General features: G+C 38.4%; 1 protein-coding gene and 1 non-coding gene across 2 annotated transcripts in view; both read right to left on the bottom strand.

Moving 5' to 3' along the window:
* gnai2a (guanine nucleotide binding protein (G protein), alpha inhibiting activity polypeptide 2a) overlaps positions 1 to 15,293 on the bottom strand; it is a 78,694-nt gene that overhangs the window by 45,502 nt on the left and 17,899 nt on the right. The window lies entirely within an intron of this gene.
* LOC137059033 (small nucleolar RNA SNORA23) lies at positions 2,057 to 2,186 on the bottom strand. The gene has a single exon (XR_010900990.1). It is a non-coding gene; the product is annotated as a small nucleolar RNA SNORA23 (small nucleolar RNA).

Below are 15,293 nucleotides of genomic sequence, written 5' to 3'. Positions count from 1 at the left end.
TGATCAATTTAAAAAATCCAGCACCTGTTATCTGCCTCATATGATTAATTATTTATACCTCAGGTGTATACAGCCAGCTTAGCATTGACAGACGAGGTACGCATCAGGTCCAGTCCTCAGCGATGCTTTTGAAAACATGCTGTCTAGAAACACACGCTAATGACTCCCGCGTCACACTGCAGATTGAAAAGGAACGATTTGGGAACAGGTCTGCCCTCTCTCAGGGGTCTATACTCGATGGGTACTGGGAACAAGGAGCATTGAGGAGAAATGTTGGTATCTCAAATAGCATCAACTAACTTCTCAAAACATCCTAATTTGCCACATCCCCAGAAGCACACGCAAGTTTGCAGCCTTAAAGGAACAATATGTTGTGACAAACAGGCAAAGGCCAGTCTGTCAATATTTCTTGATTGTTCCTGTCATTCAAGTTTTAATTTCCTTAGTGAGAATGGTAAACAGGTATTGATGCTTTGCAGGACTAACGGTTTTAGATTAGAGCAGGATTCTCAGAAAGAAAACATGTCCGACCACAGGACTTATACAGGAAGTTTAGTCCCATTTGCATTGCCATTGTAATTACCACCAGCCAAACTGACACAAAAAAACCCCACAGGGAACGTAAAGAGAAGAGGAGGAAAAGAGGTGTGGTTACAGTTAAAATATTTATATATGGGCCAAAGGTCTTATGCCAGACCTACAGTGTTCATTTATTACTTTTGGGGTACTCTTAAATCATCATCACATTTATTAACTTTGAAATATAGACTAAGCTTTGGCTCAGATGCCATATCACATGGCAACTAATACGCCATATACCTTTCTAAAAGATTAAAAGTATAGCTAAAAGGCTCATGATATTCAATCTGGCTTATAAATTATGACCAGGCGTAACCTGTGGGCGACCCTACAAATGACAAGCTAACTGAAAGATCTTATCTCCCACCGGCTCTGAAAGTCGTTGTTTGGGCCGTGTTCAGCAGCCAATAGCACTGACAAATCAGGATCATTATCCATCATTGGATTCCTCAGGCCATGAAGGGAGTGAGATAAGACACCCCTGAAGAGGTATATTAATTCTATCTCGGATTAGAGCAGCTCTGGAAAAACCTGATTTAGATCAGGGGTGAGACACCACCATGTCTGAATGTAACAAACTGTGTCTGAGGCAGGGTGGATTGGGGTGTAAATGTATGTAAAAAAGCTACAGGTAGGAAAGAAATTTTCTCAGCTGTCCTGAGAGTAAAAACTGGATTACAGCATTTTGTAGTCACTGCGGGGAAGGACTCAATGTGCAGAGCATGCTGGGAAACCCACAAATTTATAGTATCATGAGGATTTTCTTTTTCAAGAACAGTGAGACAAAGCAGGGGCTCATGCACGAAGATCACGAAAGGCAATCACTATACGATCGATATTTGAGCACTTGAACAAGATAATACATTTAAATACATGCTTGTGGGGAAAAATAATAATAAATAATAATAATAAAAAATATATATATATATACTGTGTTTGACCTCCTTTTTGCCTGTGGCGTGGCATTGATTCAGCAAGGTGCTGAAAGCATTCTTTAGAAATGTTGGCCCATATTGATAGGATAGTATCTTGCAGTTGATGGAGATTTGTGGGATGCACATCCAGGGCACGAAGCTCACATTCCACCACATCCCAAAGATGCTCTATTGGGTTGAGATTGTAACGAGTGGTTATTTCAGTCAACGTTGATCTTCTATCAGCTTGAATCAGTCGGCCCATTCTCCTCAGACCTCTAGCATCAACAAGGCATTTTCGCCCACAGGACTGCCGCATACTGGCTGTTTTTCCCTTTTCACACCATTCTTTGTAAACCCTAGAAATGGTTGTGTGTGAAAATCCCAGTAACTGAGCAGATTGTAAAATACTCGGAACAACCATGCCACAGTCAAAATTGCTTAAAACACCTTTCTTTCCCAATCTGACTTTCATTTTGGAGTTCAGGAGATTGTCTTGACCAGGACCACACCCCTAAATGCATTGAAGCGACTGCAATGGGATTGGTTGATTAGATAATTGCATTAATGAGAAATTGAACAGGTGTTCCTAATAATCCTTTAGGTGAGTGTATGTGTGTGTGTGTGCGTGTGTATATATAACACACACACACACACACACACACACACACACACACACACACACACGTCTTTAGATATAAAGGTCTACACCACAGTAATTCAATAAAAAAAAATTTTTTTGGAGTCTTATGGTAAAACTGAGGGTTTTACCCATTTAAATCAACTCTCATCTTTGGCTGCGCAATCTAATGTCATGTGCTATTTGGTACTGCATTTATACATTTAATTATCCATTTAAAAGTGTGACGTCTTCTCTTACCACCATGAGAGGCTCAGTCAGTTACTTATATTGCATAAAAGTACCTTTGTTATGATGTGATAAAACTTATTTAATACAGTATTAAATAAAATGACAGTATAAGGAGAGTATTAGCTAGAGTTATAAGCTAACTGCTTTGCATATGCAAAAAAAAAAAAAAAAAAACACTGCTATTAAACACACACATTAAACACACACATCAAAATCACTACATTTCCTAGACTTTCAAGTAGGCATGAGCCAGTATGAGATTTTGACTGTATTGCGATTACAGAAAAAAGATTTGCCAGGCTTTAAACATCCCAAGGAGCACTGTGCAAGCGATAATATTGAAATGGAAGGGGTATCAGACCACTGCAAATCTACCAAGACCTGGCCGTCCCTCTAAACTTTCAGTGCATACAAGGAGAAGACTGATCAGAGATGCAGCTAAGAGGCCCATGATCACTCTGGATGAACTGCAGAGATCTACAGCTGAGGTGGGAGACACTGTCCATAGGACAACAATCAGTCGCATACTGCACAAATCTGGCCTTCATGGAAGAGTGGCAAGAAGAAAGCCATTTCTTAAAGATATCCATAAAAAGTGTCGTTTAAAAATTGCCACAAGCCACCTGGGAGACACACCAAACATGTGGAAGAAGGTGCTCTGGTCAGATGAAACCAAAATTGAACTTTTTGGCAACAATGCAAAACGTTATGTTTGGCATAAAAGCAACACAGCTCATCACCCTGAACACACCATCCCCACTGTCAAACATGGTGGCGGGCTGGCGGCAGCATCATAGTTTGCGCCTGCTTTTCTTCAGCAGGGACAGCGAAGATGGTTAAAATTGGTGGGAAGATGGATGGAGCTAAATACAGGACCATTCTGGAAGAAAACCTGAGTCTGCTGGAGTCTGCAAAAGACCCGAGACTGGGACGGAGATTTGTCTTCCAACAAGACAATGATCCAAAACATAAAGCAAAATCTACAATGGAATAGTTCAAAAATAAACATATCCAGGTGTTAGAATGGCCAGACCTGAATCCATTCGAGAATCTGTGGAAAGAACTGAAAACTGCTTATCACAAACGCTCTGTATATATGTGTATAGTAAGAAATACTACAGAAATGAAAGTAATTAAATAACACAGGATCAAAAATATAAATACAGATTTTGTCTTTTGTTCCTTTATTTACATGACAGACAGACGCAGGTTTATTAGGCTACTGTCACTTTAAGAGTTTATACACGGATCCAATGCAGTTACACGACATGAGTTCAAGCGCAACAAGCCACAAAAAAAGAGGCTGCTTTATGAGGTTAACACTTATATAAATCAGTGAAGCTTGTGTTTTTGGTGCAAGAGCAAAACCTGCAGGAATTATTACAATTATGGACAATATAAGCACTATTTAACCGAAGCAAATGAGATGAGTGAGAGGAGGCGGGTGTGTCAATCAGAGAGAAGATAGAGGGAGAACCTGCAGCTGGTATCGGTGTGTCAATACTGCAGAATAAGGAGTACTGGAACAGTTGCCGATATTTTGATATGAATCGATACTGAAATTTAGATATTTATGACAAATTTGAGTTATGACTGAACATGTTGCCTCCTCTAGCAGCCACTCTTAAACATGTCTTACAAGTTGAATGTTCTTCCTCCAGAGGGGGAGGGGTTGTGTTACTCTCTATGCTAAGCACAACCTGAGGGATTCTGCACTTACAGTCTTTGACGAGACATTACAAAAAAAGGGCGCATACCACAGGAACGGTATAGCTGAACATTGCATTGGTTTTGAAACCGTAACTGACCCATGCCTACTTTCAAGACTTTCAAGCGAAAAATATATTTGGTGGCACATGCACCCTTATGCTTGGAACAGCTTCACTCTCCCAAACAGTGCTTCTTGCTGCTATGAAACATACTGACATAACTGACCTCAGATCAGTGATGGGAATGTGTAGCAACACCTGCCAAATGGTTTGGTGGAGAGGGCTGGCAGTATGCAACAGGAATACGGAGCGATTTCCTCCCGCTGTGCTAACAGAGATGGCATTGTTTGAGACCACCTTCCCCTGAACCTCACACAGCTCACAACCCCACTACTGCTCTATTTTCTTTGCTCTTCTTTTGTTTATTCCGTTTTCTTTCAGGGCTTGTCCCTCTCTCTCAAACGCAGCTGACGACTGCCACAGTTTGGACTGTTGAGAAACAAGGGAGATTGATGGAGAAGAAAAAATGAGAGATGACTGTGGAATAATTATCAACATCAGGGAAGATTTAAAGATTTAAAAAATACATATATATTAACTTAAATTTTATTAAGTATTAAGTTAAACTAGCTCTCTTGTACACTATCAATCATTCTTTATAAGTTCTGTCATGCTACACAAATGTAAAACAGCTTTTGGTTGCAACTAAATTCTGTTAAAAAGAAGGCCAGCTGTAAATTACATCACACGGGCTATTAATAATACAAAGAATGTGCCGGGGAAGGATTGTGTGGTCTTGTTTCTTGCGCAGTGAAATAACAGCTTGCAAAAAAGCACTAAGTGGTTCAAAAACTCAACAAAACACAACACTGCTTGAAGTCTGAAAGAGTTTCACCTCGCTGAATGTGCAAACAGCTGGCCGCAGTCAACACTTTAGTGAATGGCTGCATTATCGCGAACTCCCTTTTTCCCAGCACTCCATGCTTCGCACTTAAATTTTCTGCCTTTCTCCCTCTCTCTTTCACCCGCCTAAACAGGCCTGTTTGCTTTTAAAACAAACGTCACGGCGGCTTCATGGAAACAAACACTGCAGCTAGGTCTAGCTTGCCCCGCTCGAGTCATGTGTACTAAAACAATTGTAGTGCATTTTAAAATGTACATCAACTGATAAAGCTTGATGGCTCCTATAATGAATTCAGTGCAACTTTTATCTGACTGTGGCCAACCTTGATGTACCATACATTTTGCATTTACAACGTGGAGTTCCATTCTTTGAGAAAGATGCCCAGCATTGTGAAAAATAATATGCACAATGAGTTTCACAGTCCTCAGCGGTTACTGCATCGAACGATCGCTATCCTCCTCTGTTGTGAAAACACAACTACGTGCTTTAGTCTGAGGGCACAACAAACAAAGGGATGGATACCGTCATTTACCGCTAACAAGTTAAATCTCCGACATGATATAAGAGTGAAGGAGGACATTGAGCTTGTTGAGCAACAAACAAACTAAAGTGACTTTGCATTAAAGTTCTACTATGGATTGATTAACTGCGAGGCAGGAAGAGGACGAGGTGATTCAACGTGAGTTGGAGATGGAGAGAAGTCAAAGAACACACAACCTGTATGACTTACAGTGCGTCTACACAGAACGGGAGCTGCACAACGTGACAAAAGACAACAGAACCCATTATAGTCAGTGATGCTGTCTACACTGGATGTGGCGCAAAACGGCACGGCGCGACAACCCCCAGACAGTAAACTGATGCCTGTTCTATTTTGGGTGTACTCCAAGAACATATGCTATTTCTCACACAGAGAACAAATAGATTTGGAACGTTCTCTTCATCGCATAACGTGTAGAAAGGGTTAGTTCACCTAAAAAAGAAAATGAGTCCATGATTTACTCCCTCTCAAGTCATCCTAGGTGTATATGACATTCTTCTTTCAGACTAATAAAAAAATGTCCTGGCTCTTCCAAGCTTTTTAATGGCAGTGAATTGTTGCTCCGTTTTTGAAATCCATAAAAGTGCATCTATCCATCATTTAACTGCTCCACACGGCTCCGGGAGGGTTTAATAAAGGCCTTCTTAAGTGAAGTGGTGTTTGTGTAAGAAAAATATCCCTATTTAAAACTTTATAAAGTAACATATCTAGCTTCTGCTAGATCCAGATTCTGCCAATGTCGTCAGATGTGCGTAAGCATTTTGAACTGCGAGAGGCACTACACTTTTTTCGTAAGTTGAATATGAAACGATCGGGTGAAAGCTGGGTATTTTGATAAATATGTTCTTAGTTTAGTTTTTTCAAATAAGGTATTTTGAAGTCAAACAACGTTAGACCAGTGTTAAAAGTAACTAAAACTTTTAAAAATCAAATATCAAATCAAACTGAAAGCTGAAATAAAATTAAAATATTAGATACAAATATTAAACTTTAAAAAATAGGTTGCCTTGGCAAATAATTGATACAAGTTAGGTTTGAAATTCTAAAAATAAAATAAAAATCAATTCAAGCTAAGGAAAACAACAGCCCAAAACTAAAAAAAAAAGTTAAAAATAACTAAATAAATCATTTTTAAATTATACTAAAATAACAGTGAATTGAACATCATTGACTTTCACTGTATGGGGAATAAAGACATACAGGTTTGGAACAACAGAGTGAGTAAATGACAGATTTTTCATCTGTGTTTGAACTCTCCATTTAGGAGACAAGACGACACACATGCTGCTGCATTTTAAAAATATTTAAAAAAGAAGAAGTATTTCAAATTTTAGGAAGAGAAGAAAGGGAAGGGCGCAATATGCAAATTCTCCTACTTGCAGACTTCAGATACCTCTCCGCCTGAGTCAACAGGAAATTGGCATCAATGACAAAAGACTCCTTTGCGTTGTCTTCCTCCATCATGAGGGTCAGCTACAGACATCGATAACCTTTACAGAGTCAGACACTGTGACCAGCAAAGCGCTTTTAAATGCCACCCAATCCATCTTCACACAGCCCTCCTCAACAAATCGCACATTTATTCATTGGACAAAACAAGCATTCCCTACAGTTAATAAATTAGAGGGTGCAGAAAAAGATGTGGAAAAAAACAACAACAACAGTGATTTTTACATCTTTAATTACATCTGAGAGACGTCACTTTGGCCAGAGCCTAATGAAGTGTAAAATCATGCCAGCACATCAGTGATAACCATTTCTGTATAACCATGGTCTTAACCAAGGAAACAGAATAAATATAAATATCCCTCTCACTACTATTTGGCAATGAAAACCTGAGCAAACAACTTCATGTGTCATTTTGTAAAACCATTTTGTTTCCATTTAAGTTTCATTCCCATGCCCATTTTACGGTCTATTCTGGTCCTAATGTGTCCAAATATGACTTTCCAAATCTTGCAGACTTCCTAAAACATTGCCAAACTAAAGCACATCCTGTCGACAAGTGCAACATTTGATTTATACGGAGCCAAAACTCCAGACTTGCACGTTTCATTACCGCTTTACAGGGTGAAGGATGGTGTCACGACTTCGCAGTATAGTTCCTCAAAATAAAAATCATAGAAGTGAGATTCAGGTTGTTTTCCCATCAGGCACAGTGTTGGTTTTGTGTTCAACTTTTTTGAAGGGCTGCATAGCCTTGTTGTACAATAAATTGCAATGTGTTTGAAAGGCACAAGACAAATCTTCTTGGGGTATAAACTAAAAAGGAACCATCTTACCAGAGTTAGCCAATAGAGTTCTCTGAAAGGATAGGGGAAAATACTGTGCATGTGGTTTGGTGTCTGTTATTCATTCATCATAGTTGATGCTTGTGGAAAGCTATTTGCTTTGGATCACTGCTAGGGTGAAACCGTGTCACTACTCAAACATACTTCCTGTCTAACAGGAAGCTAGCGTGAAGGTTCCACCCCAACCCTTCCTGTTCTGGATGCCAGTTAGTGTAGCACAGTATATCCGTCATACAGTAGTGTTTCCATAGCACTTTACACAGATAACGCAAAAAAAACGGTCACCTCTGCACACTGTTGTACCTCATTGCAACACGAGTTGGTGTTTTAAGCATCTCTGCCTCAACAGTAAACTTGAGCATAGGTCATGGCTGCTTTCTCTGCTCTTACAGAATACAATCGGACCACATGTGTCAGGCAGCTTTGGCAAACTAATTTCAGAGAAGCGATTGCCTCAGGCACAGTGCCGTGACAAATGTAGATGACCACCTTTACCAAACCTCAAGCAAAACATTGAGGGTGCCTGACTGAATGAAGAAGAGTGAAGACGCCGAGAAAAGGACAGACATTTGACTTTCCATTGTTTCAAAGAGTTTTAGGCGAGGTGCCCAGATTTCTGTAATTCATATAAACAAGGCAATGCTGAAAATAAAAGTCTCCTCAGCCCTTTCGCTCCAAGAACACTCAAAACGCTACAGGAAAATACTTTTAAGAAAGGTAACGAATCGATTATGAAGTAATTTTCATAACCAATAACATACTTGTTCTTGTTTGAAGCATGAATTCACTACATTTTGTTAAATTTCTTCATTTTTCATGTCAAGCAAATGTATCTTGATATAAGGACGTTTAGAATTTGTACTAAAAAAAAAAATCCTGTGGCAGAACAATTTTTTGCAGTGAATGCAATTTAATTTTCCAATTAAATTTAAGGCCTTATGAAATTTGTATTTTTTTTTTTTTTTTTGTGGATTCTACTATAATGGTTAAATTACATTTTATTGACTTTTATTCATCTTTGGAACACAAATGAAGATATTGAAACTGCCACATTGATGCTCCAAAAAGTTCATAACGAGATCATAAAATTAATCAATACGAATCAAGCTGTTTATTCCAAATTGTCTGAAGAGACAGTCGCTTTATATGATGAACGAACGTCTTACGGGTTTGGAATGACATTAGGGTAGAAAATTATGACCTTTAGAAAAAAAACTTTAAAAAAAAAACAATTTTTAGGTGAACTGTCCCTTTAAGTTTACTGAACTACTTTGGATTTATTCATCCAAAATTTGACAAATCCTGTGACATTCTGGATTATACAATAAATTCCATTTTATGAATGGATGCAACAATTTCTTGCATCGCAGAAATCATAGGGGCCTTTTTTAATGATACTGAATTTAAGACTTTCTGCTCCAATTTAAGGCATTTTAAATTGTGGAAGAACAAATTAAGACTTTAAGAAACCCTGATTTTGTTACATTTAATTTAAATAAATGTAAATAAATAAATACAATTAAATAAATACACATAATATACATCTATTTATTTGACAATTTATCAATTAATCCATATATATTTATATTTTACTTAATAAACTGGTAACTTTATTTTTAAGTGGCCCTCCTAGTCCTCTAAAGAAAATGGCCTTCATAATGAGGGTGCACAAAAACTGCATCAAAATAATCAAAGTAACAGGAATATGGTCAGGCCATTACCTCTATGACCTAAGGGATAGAGAAAACGATGAAAGCAGAAGTCACTTGCTACACAGCTTCCATTAACATGAAGAATTCACAGCATAACTTACAGATGATAATGACTTTGACAGCCAACATAAAAAATTTAAAAAAACGAATAAGAAAAAGCATTAGCATAAGCAATTTCGTTTAAGTTTTCAGCTGCTAATTAATTTCGTTTCATGGAAGTTCTGCGTCAACAGGCCCTTCAATGCGGCTTTCCTGTAGTTGTATCCATGGTTACTAAAGCAAAGGCAAGGAAAAGTCATTTCAGGAGGGAGTTCTGGGAGTTTGAGGTGTGAGCCTCTGTGTGTGAGGCAGATTGAAATTCCAGTCTTCAAAGGGAAAGACTAAAAGGAGCTTGGGGGGGGGGGGTCGTTCAGGGTGGCAAAGTTGTACAAGGGGTATCAACTAAATTACAGTAATACAGCGACAACCATGACAAATATTTATAAGGAAACAGGAGGAGTAAGCAACCACCTAGAAACCCTATCTAGAACCCCACGTGAGTGCTTGGCCACTTTTCCAGTATTTTTCAAAAGTATTTCTCCCATTGGGATTTTAAAAACATCTTTGTTGAAGTTAAAAGCTTGTGAATCAAAACATCACACACTTTGATTTGAAGCAAAAACTATTTGAAAATTGGACATTACAAGACTCATGAAGCATTTGTGAATTACAATCGAAAAATGACATAAAATATAAAACTATTGATTTAAAGATGTTGATAATAGACGAAGAAGCAAAATAGTTTGGGTTTATTGCAAACCATGTGCATGTATATAAATATCGAAGTAGTGTGTGGAGAGATTGACTAGCAGTGCTTCATGGGATTGGAAGTCTAGTGTCCCTAGAGTTCTAAAGCGATGCTCTGATTGGTGGAGATTTATTTGCAGAATCATAGGGTTTTCATTATTAATGAAGTAGAATTCATGTAGTTTTTCAACATGAATACGTTTCAATAAGTTAGCTCACAATAGGTCTGTCTTTAAAAGTTTAAATTATTGTTAAAAATCAGTCCCACTATGGAGAAAATGAATGGGATGCACTGCAATTGGCAGTGAGCTTAGGTGAATGTCATTTACGAAATATACGCAACTTACATGCGAGTGTGTATGAGAAAAAGAACGGGGCGCTGGGTCATGTTAATGGCTGGACTTTGGCACTCACAGCGTCTGGTGTGTATGTAGATGGAATCACGACACTTTAACCTCGAATGGCTCAGGTTTCCAGCGCTCGTGCCGACTATAAAATGGGTCTTTTATTCCAGACAGCCCCAACAAGCTTTCCCTCTGGAACATAAACAGCTCTCCTCTTACGTGCTGTGTGTAATCACATGGTTGTCTTGCCCTTGCTCACTGTTTCCTGCATTTCTTTCTTGTTTAAAGGACCTTTGCACTCAAGGCTTGGAATTCAATAGATGCAAGATCCTGAAGCAATAATGTTTTTGTTCAGCCAAAAATGAAAAGCCTGTTCCTGAAAAGAACATAAGAACTGAACTATTCTTTTAAGATGCTTTTGATTAATTTCTCTTGCTTTAAAGTATGCAACTGTATGAGTGTGGCTCACTTGTCATCACTGAACATGACAGTGTTTGTCACTGTGTCACAGAACGTTTTTACATTCTAACCACTTTCTTCTCTACAGACACATGCACTTCTTACAATCAGGTAGCTGTGTATCCTGCCAGTATTGATCTCAGTGTCCCATCTCCTGCTACTGGAGTGGTGTGAAACACAGCTGCCCCAAGCTAATGATTAGCCCAGTGGTAGGGAAACAGCTCTGACACAGACTGTTCAAAGGTAAAGGAGGATTAAGAGGCACTATCCTTAGGAAAACCTGTATAAACCATGTCATAAAAACACAGTCATATATGGCAGAACGTCACATCAAATTGACTGGAGCTGAAGAGCATTAAACAACAATCAAAATGTTAAGGCTGAGGACTCACACAAGGGGTTGAAATTGTCGTAACATCTCAAACTACTTGAGGGGGAAGCTCTCCACTGAATTACCTTTCACTCACTTTCTCTCTCATTATGTGGGTGGATCTTTGAGGGCTGCAGCCGTAGTCTTCTCTCTCTGAGGGTTTTCACAGTCTGCTCACGTTATGCTGCCCCACAAAGAGTCTTTCTGTGGCAGGGCACAAAACTACAGGCCTGCGGAGCACGACATAATTACAAATCACAAAACCCTCAGTACTGCAGGCCAGCCCCAGCTGCATTCTGCACCCTTTCCAACCCCAAACACACTCTCATGCCATTCCTCTCTCGACTGGCTGAAATCCCTCCTATTTTCTTTTACGACACGCTTTCCCCTCCCAGTAGAAACCAGGTCTCACTATCTTTCTAAATCACGCATGAAGGACTTCAAGAATCAGTTAGGCCAAACGCACACCACACGTTTCCACACTTGTTTCGATTGCTTATTAAGAGCCCCCTACAGGTCTCTTTTCAACATTATATTATCTGGCTCTGAACTGCTGCATACGGATGCACTATTATTCAAAGTCTTGATAATACAGGTGCTGGTCATATAATTAGACTATCATCAAGAAGTTGATTTATTTCACTAATCCCATTTAAAAGTGAAACTTGTAAATTATATCCATTCATTACACAAAGACTGATATATTTTAAATGTTTATTTCTTTTAATTTTGATGATTATAACTGACAACTAAGGAAACCCCAAATTCAGTATCTCAGAAAATGTTAATATTGTAAAAAGGTTCAATATTGAAGACACCCAGAGCCACACACTAATCAGCTAATTAATTCAAAACACCTGCAAAGGCCTTTAAATGGTCTCTCAGTCTGTTTATTTAGGCTACATAATACAAGACTGCTGACTTGACAGATGTCCAAAAGACGACAATTGACACCTTGAACAAGGAGGGAAAGACACAAAAGGTCATTGCCAAAGAGGCTGGCTGTTCACAGAGCTCTGTGTCCAAGCACATTAATAGAGAGGCGAAGGGAAGGAAAATATGTGGTAGAAAAAAAGTGTACAAGCAATAGGGATAACCACACCCTGGAGAGGATTGTGAAACAAAACCCATACAAAAATGTGGGGGAGATTCACAAAGAGTGGACTACAGCTGGAGTCTGTGCTTCAAGAACCACTACGCACAGAAGTATGCAAGACGAGGGTTTCAGCTGTCACATTCATTGTGTCAAGCCACTCTTGAATAACAGACCGTCAGAAATAAACCTCAAACCAATAGTTCTAAAATGCTACAAGTGAATTTAGGCATCACAGCATTATAGTGTGTAGTATGAAAGACGGATATTAATTTTCAGATTTGCTATTTATTGCATTTAACATTACTATTAAATTATTTGTAATATTAAATTATTGTAAATATTTAATAGAATCACCTAAAATATTAAATTATTTTTTAAATAATTAATATTTATATATTCATATTTTTAAATAATTAATAAATGAAGAGTTTGGTTGCAAAACGCGATAAACGCCATTTTTTGACATTTAGATTTTATTATTGGAAATCACTGTTTAGATGTACCTTAATCTATGTGTGAATTGCTGCCATTAATAAGATTTCAAAATGTACATTTTAAGCCTCCTACAAAATGTATTTTTTCCCAAAACGCGATATCCGCCAGCCCAGTTTCTTTACAAGGTGCGATAAAGAACGTTCAGGATGCTGCGTGAGCTCAGGATTTCTCGCGAGGAGAGAGTCACCGCCAGTGAAGTGCTCCGAGTTTGCTCAGTGATTTAACGTTAATAGCAAAACAAAACAAAAATATTTTTAAAAAGAGGATTTAATAGGCTAACTAAAAAAGGTTTACCACTTAATTGTTTATACTGTGGGCGAGCTGTCAGTCACGTAGGCTACGTCACTGATCAACAGCTGTCTGTCAGTCAGAGAATCAAAGCTTCAGAGTCAAGCTTAACGTTATGGATTTCGATGACGGATTGCAGCCGGTCAGGAAGGCATCTAAAGAAAATAATCAAAGGGAGAAGACCAAACGGGCAAGGCATTCAGGGGACCGAAAACATCCAAAGATTTATTTTGGTCACCGTGCGACTGCGAGTAACGTCGGTCTGTGTCACACACACACACACAAGCTTTTCTTAATGGTATTACAGTAGAATAATATAGCCTATGGTGGATATATAGCGTTTTGCAAAAAAATAAAAAAATAAAAACATTGTTATTTATGTTCTGGCCAAAACTAACTTGTAATCTTATTATTATTAATCAATCTTTGTATATACTATTCCATATATTTATGATGTATTGTTTTTTTAACCAATTAAAGATGTTTGACAATGTTAAGGTAAATATGTCGCATTTTGGCATGGTTTTTGACTTTAATTAAATAAAAAATATCCTGGATTTGAAGAACATTGTGTCCCTGGCCTACACTGAGCTCAAGTAATAGTTTAATGTACAAAAAATTGTGAATGAACTTGACTGTTGATGTCTTAAATAATAATGTCAAATAACCAACATTTCGCAAAATGGATATATCTCGTTTTGCAACGAAACTCTTCAAATACTAATGTAAAAATAGAGGAAACAAGCATGCACAATTAAATATTGACTTATTTTGAATACGATTTAAATAAAATAAAAACTCTGAAATGCCTGCTCACACAAAATGTAAAAACGTCTTTATTATGATGAGATAAGTTCATCCAGGTATAAGCGGCAGTAAAAAAAAAAAAAAAATACTCAAATCCATGACTCAAACGTTCCAATTTTTGCAATTCATTCCCTTGCCTCAGTCATTTATTATAAGTACTTAGGAAGCGGCGTTTTATCATCCTTCCCCACGAGTCCCTGTCTAATCAAACATCGAGGGATTTTTCCTTCGTTGAGATGAAGGTCTCACTTAATCCAACTTCTAATCGTCCGTACAGCGGCAGGCTGTGGCTGTCCGAGATAAGAGGACAGATTCAGGCAGCTGTGGCACTCTGCTCACAGCATTCACCACCTACACAAATGCTGAAAAAATTATTTACTATCAGAGCTTGTCGCAGCGTGAGTCAGACTGGTGTCGCTCCCGCCGCATGTCTTGGATTAAAGCAGGAAGTTGAAAGCAGGAAGTGGTGTAACTCTGAAACAAATAAGGTACAGCTGCAAACCCTTTGATGCAACTTCTGTGTTTAACATCATTTTGGACTGCCCGTTTTGGAAAGAATGTCGATGAAGTGGTTCTCAGCAGTTTCAGAGAGCTGGTGAAGAGGCCTGAGGTGGAATTGCAAGTCGGGTCTTCAAACGGTGCTTCCCCTAGTAAAATGATTGCCCATTTCCTCATGCCTTGGGCTAAAACAGTCTTTAATGTGAGGTAAGAACAGGTACAACTTAGAAGACAGACTAATTGTGGAAAGAGCTAATTCTAGCATCTGGAAATTAAATGTCGAGATGGATATACACGCAAGCTCTCCCACCCAGACAGAGTAGATCAGTGGTGTACACTTCATTACACATTCAATGCTTAATTACCCCAGCTTGGATACCACAGTGGCTGTTATAGCAGCATTCAAACTACTCCAAGAGCACTTTTAAAAGGGATTCTTTCAATCATCCTTGTTAAGGAGACCTTCTGCATTCATTTCACACGCTTGGATCACAATCATGACAGCTGTATTATCATTAACAAGTATGAACTTTAAATTCCACCACAATTAAACTGAATAATGCGTGCAATAATAGTGGTAACTAAATTTCTACATTGACTTAAAGCTGCAGTATGTAAGAATGATAGCT

The sequence above is a fragment of the Pseudorasbora parva genome, chromosome 22 (genome assembly GCF_024679245.1).
Source record: "Pseudorasbora parva isolate DD20220531a chromosome 22, ASM2467924v1, whole genome shotgun sequence".
Lineage (NCBI taxonomy): Eukaryota > Metazoa > Chordata > Actinopteri > Cypriniformes > Gobionidae > Pseudorasbora > Pseudorasbora parva.
Note: the sequence above shows the minus strand (reverse complement) of the source record. Positions and strands in the feature narration are given on the sequence as shown.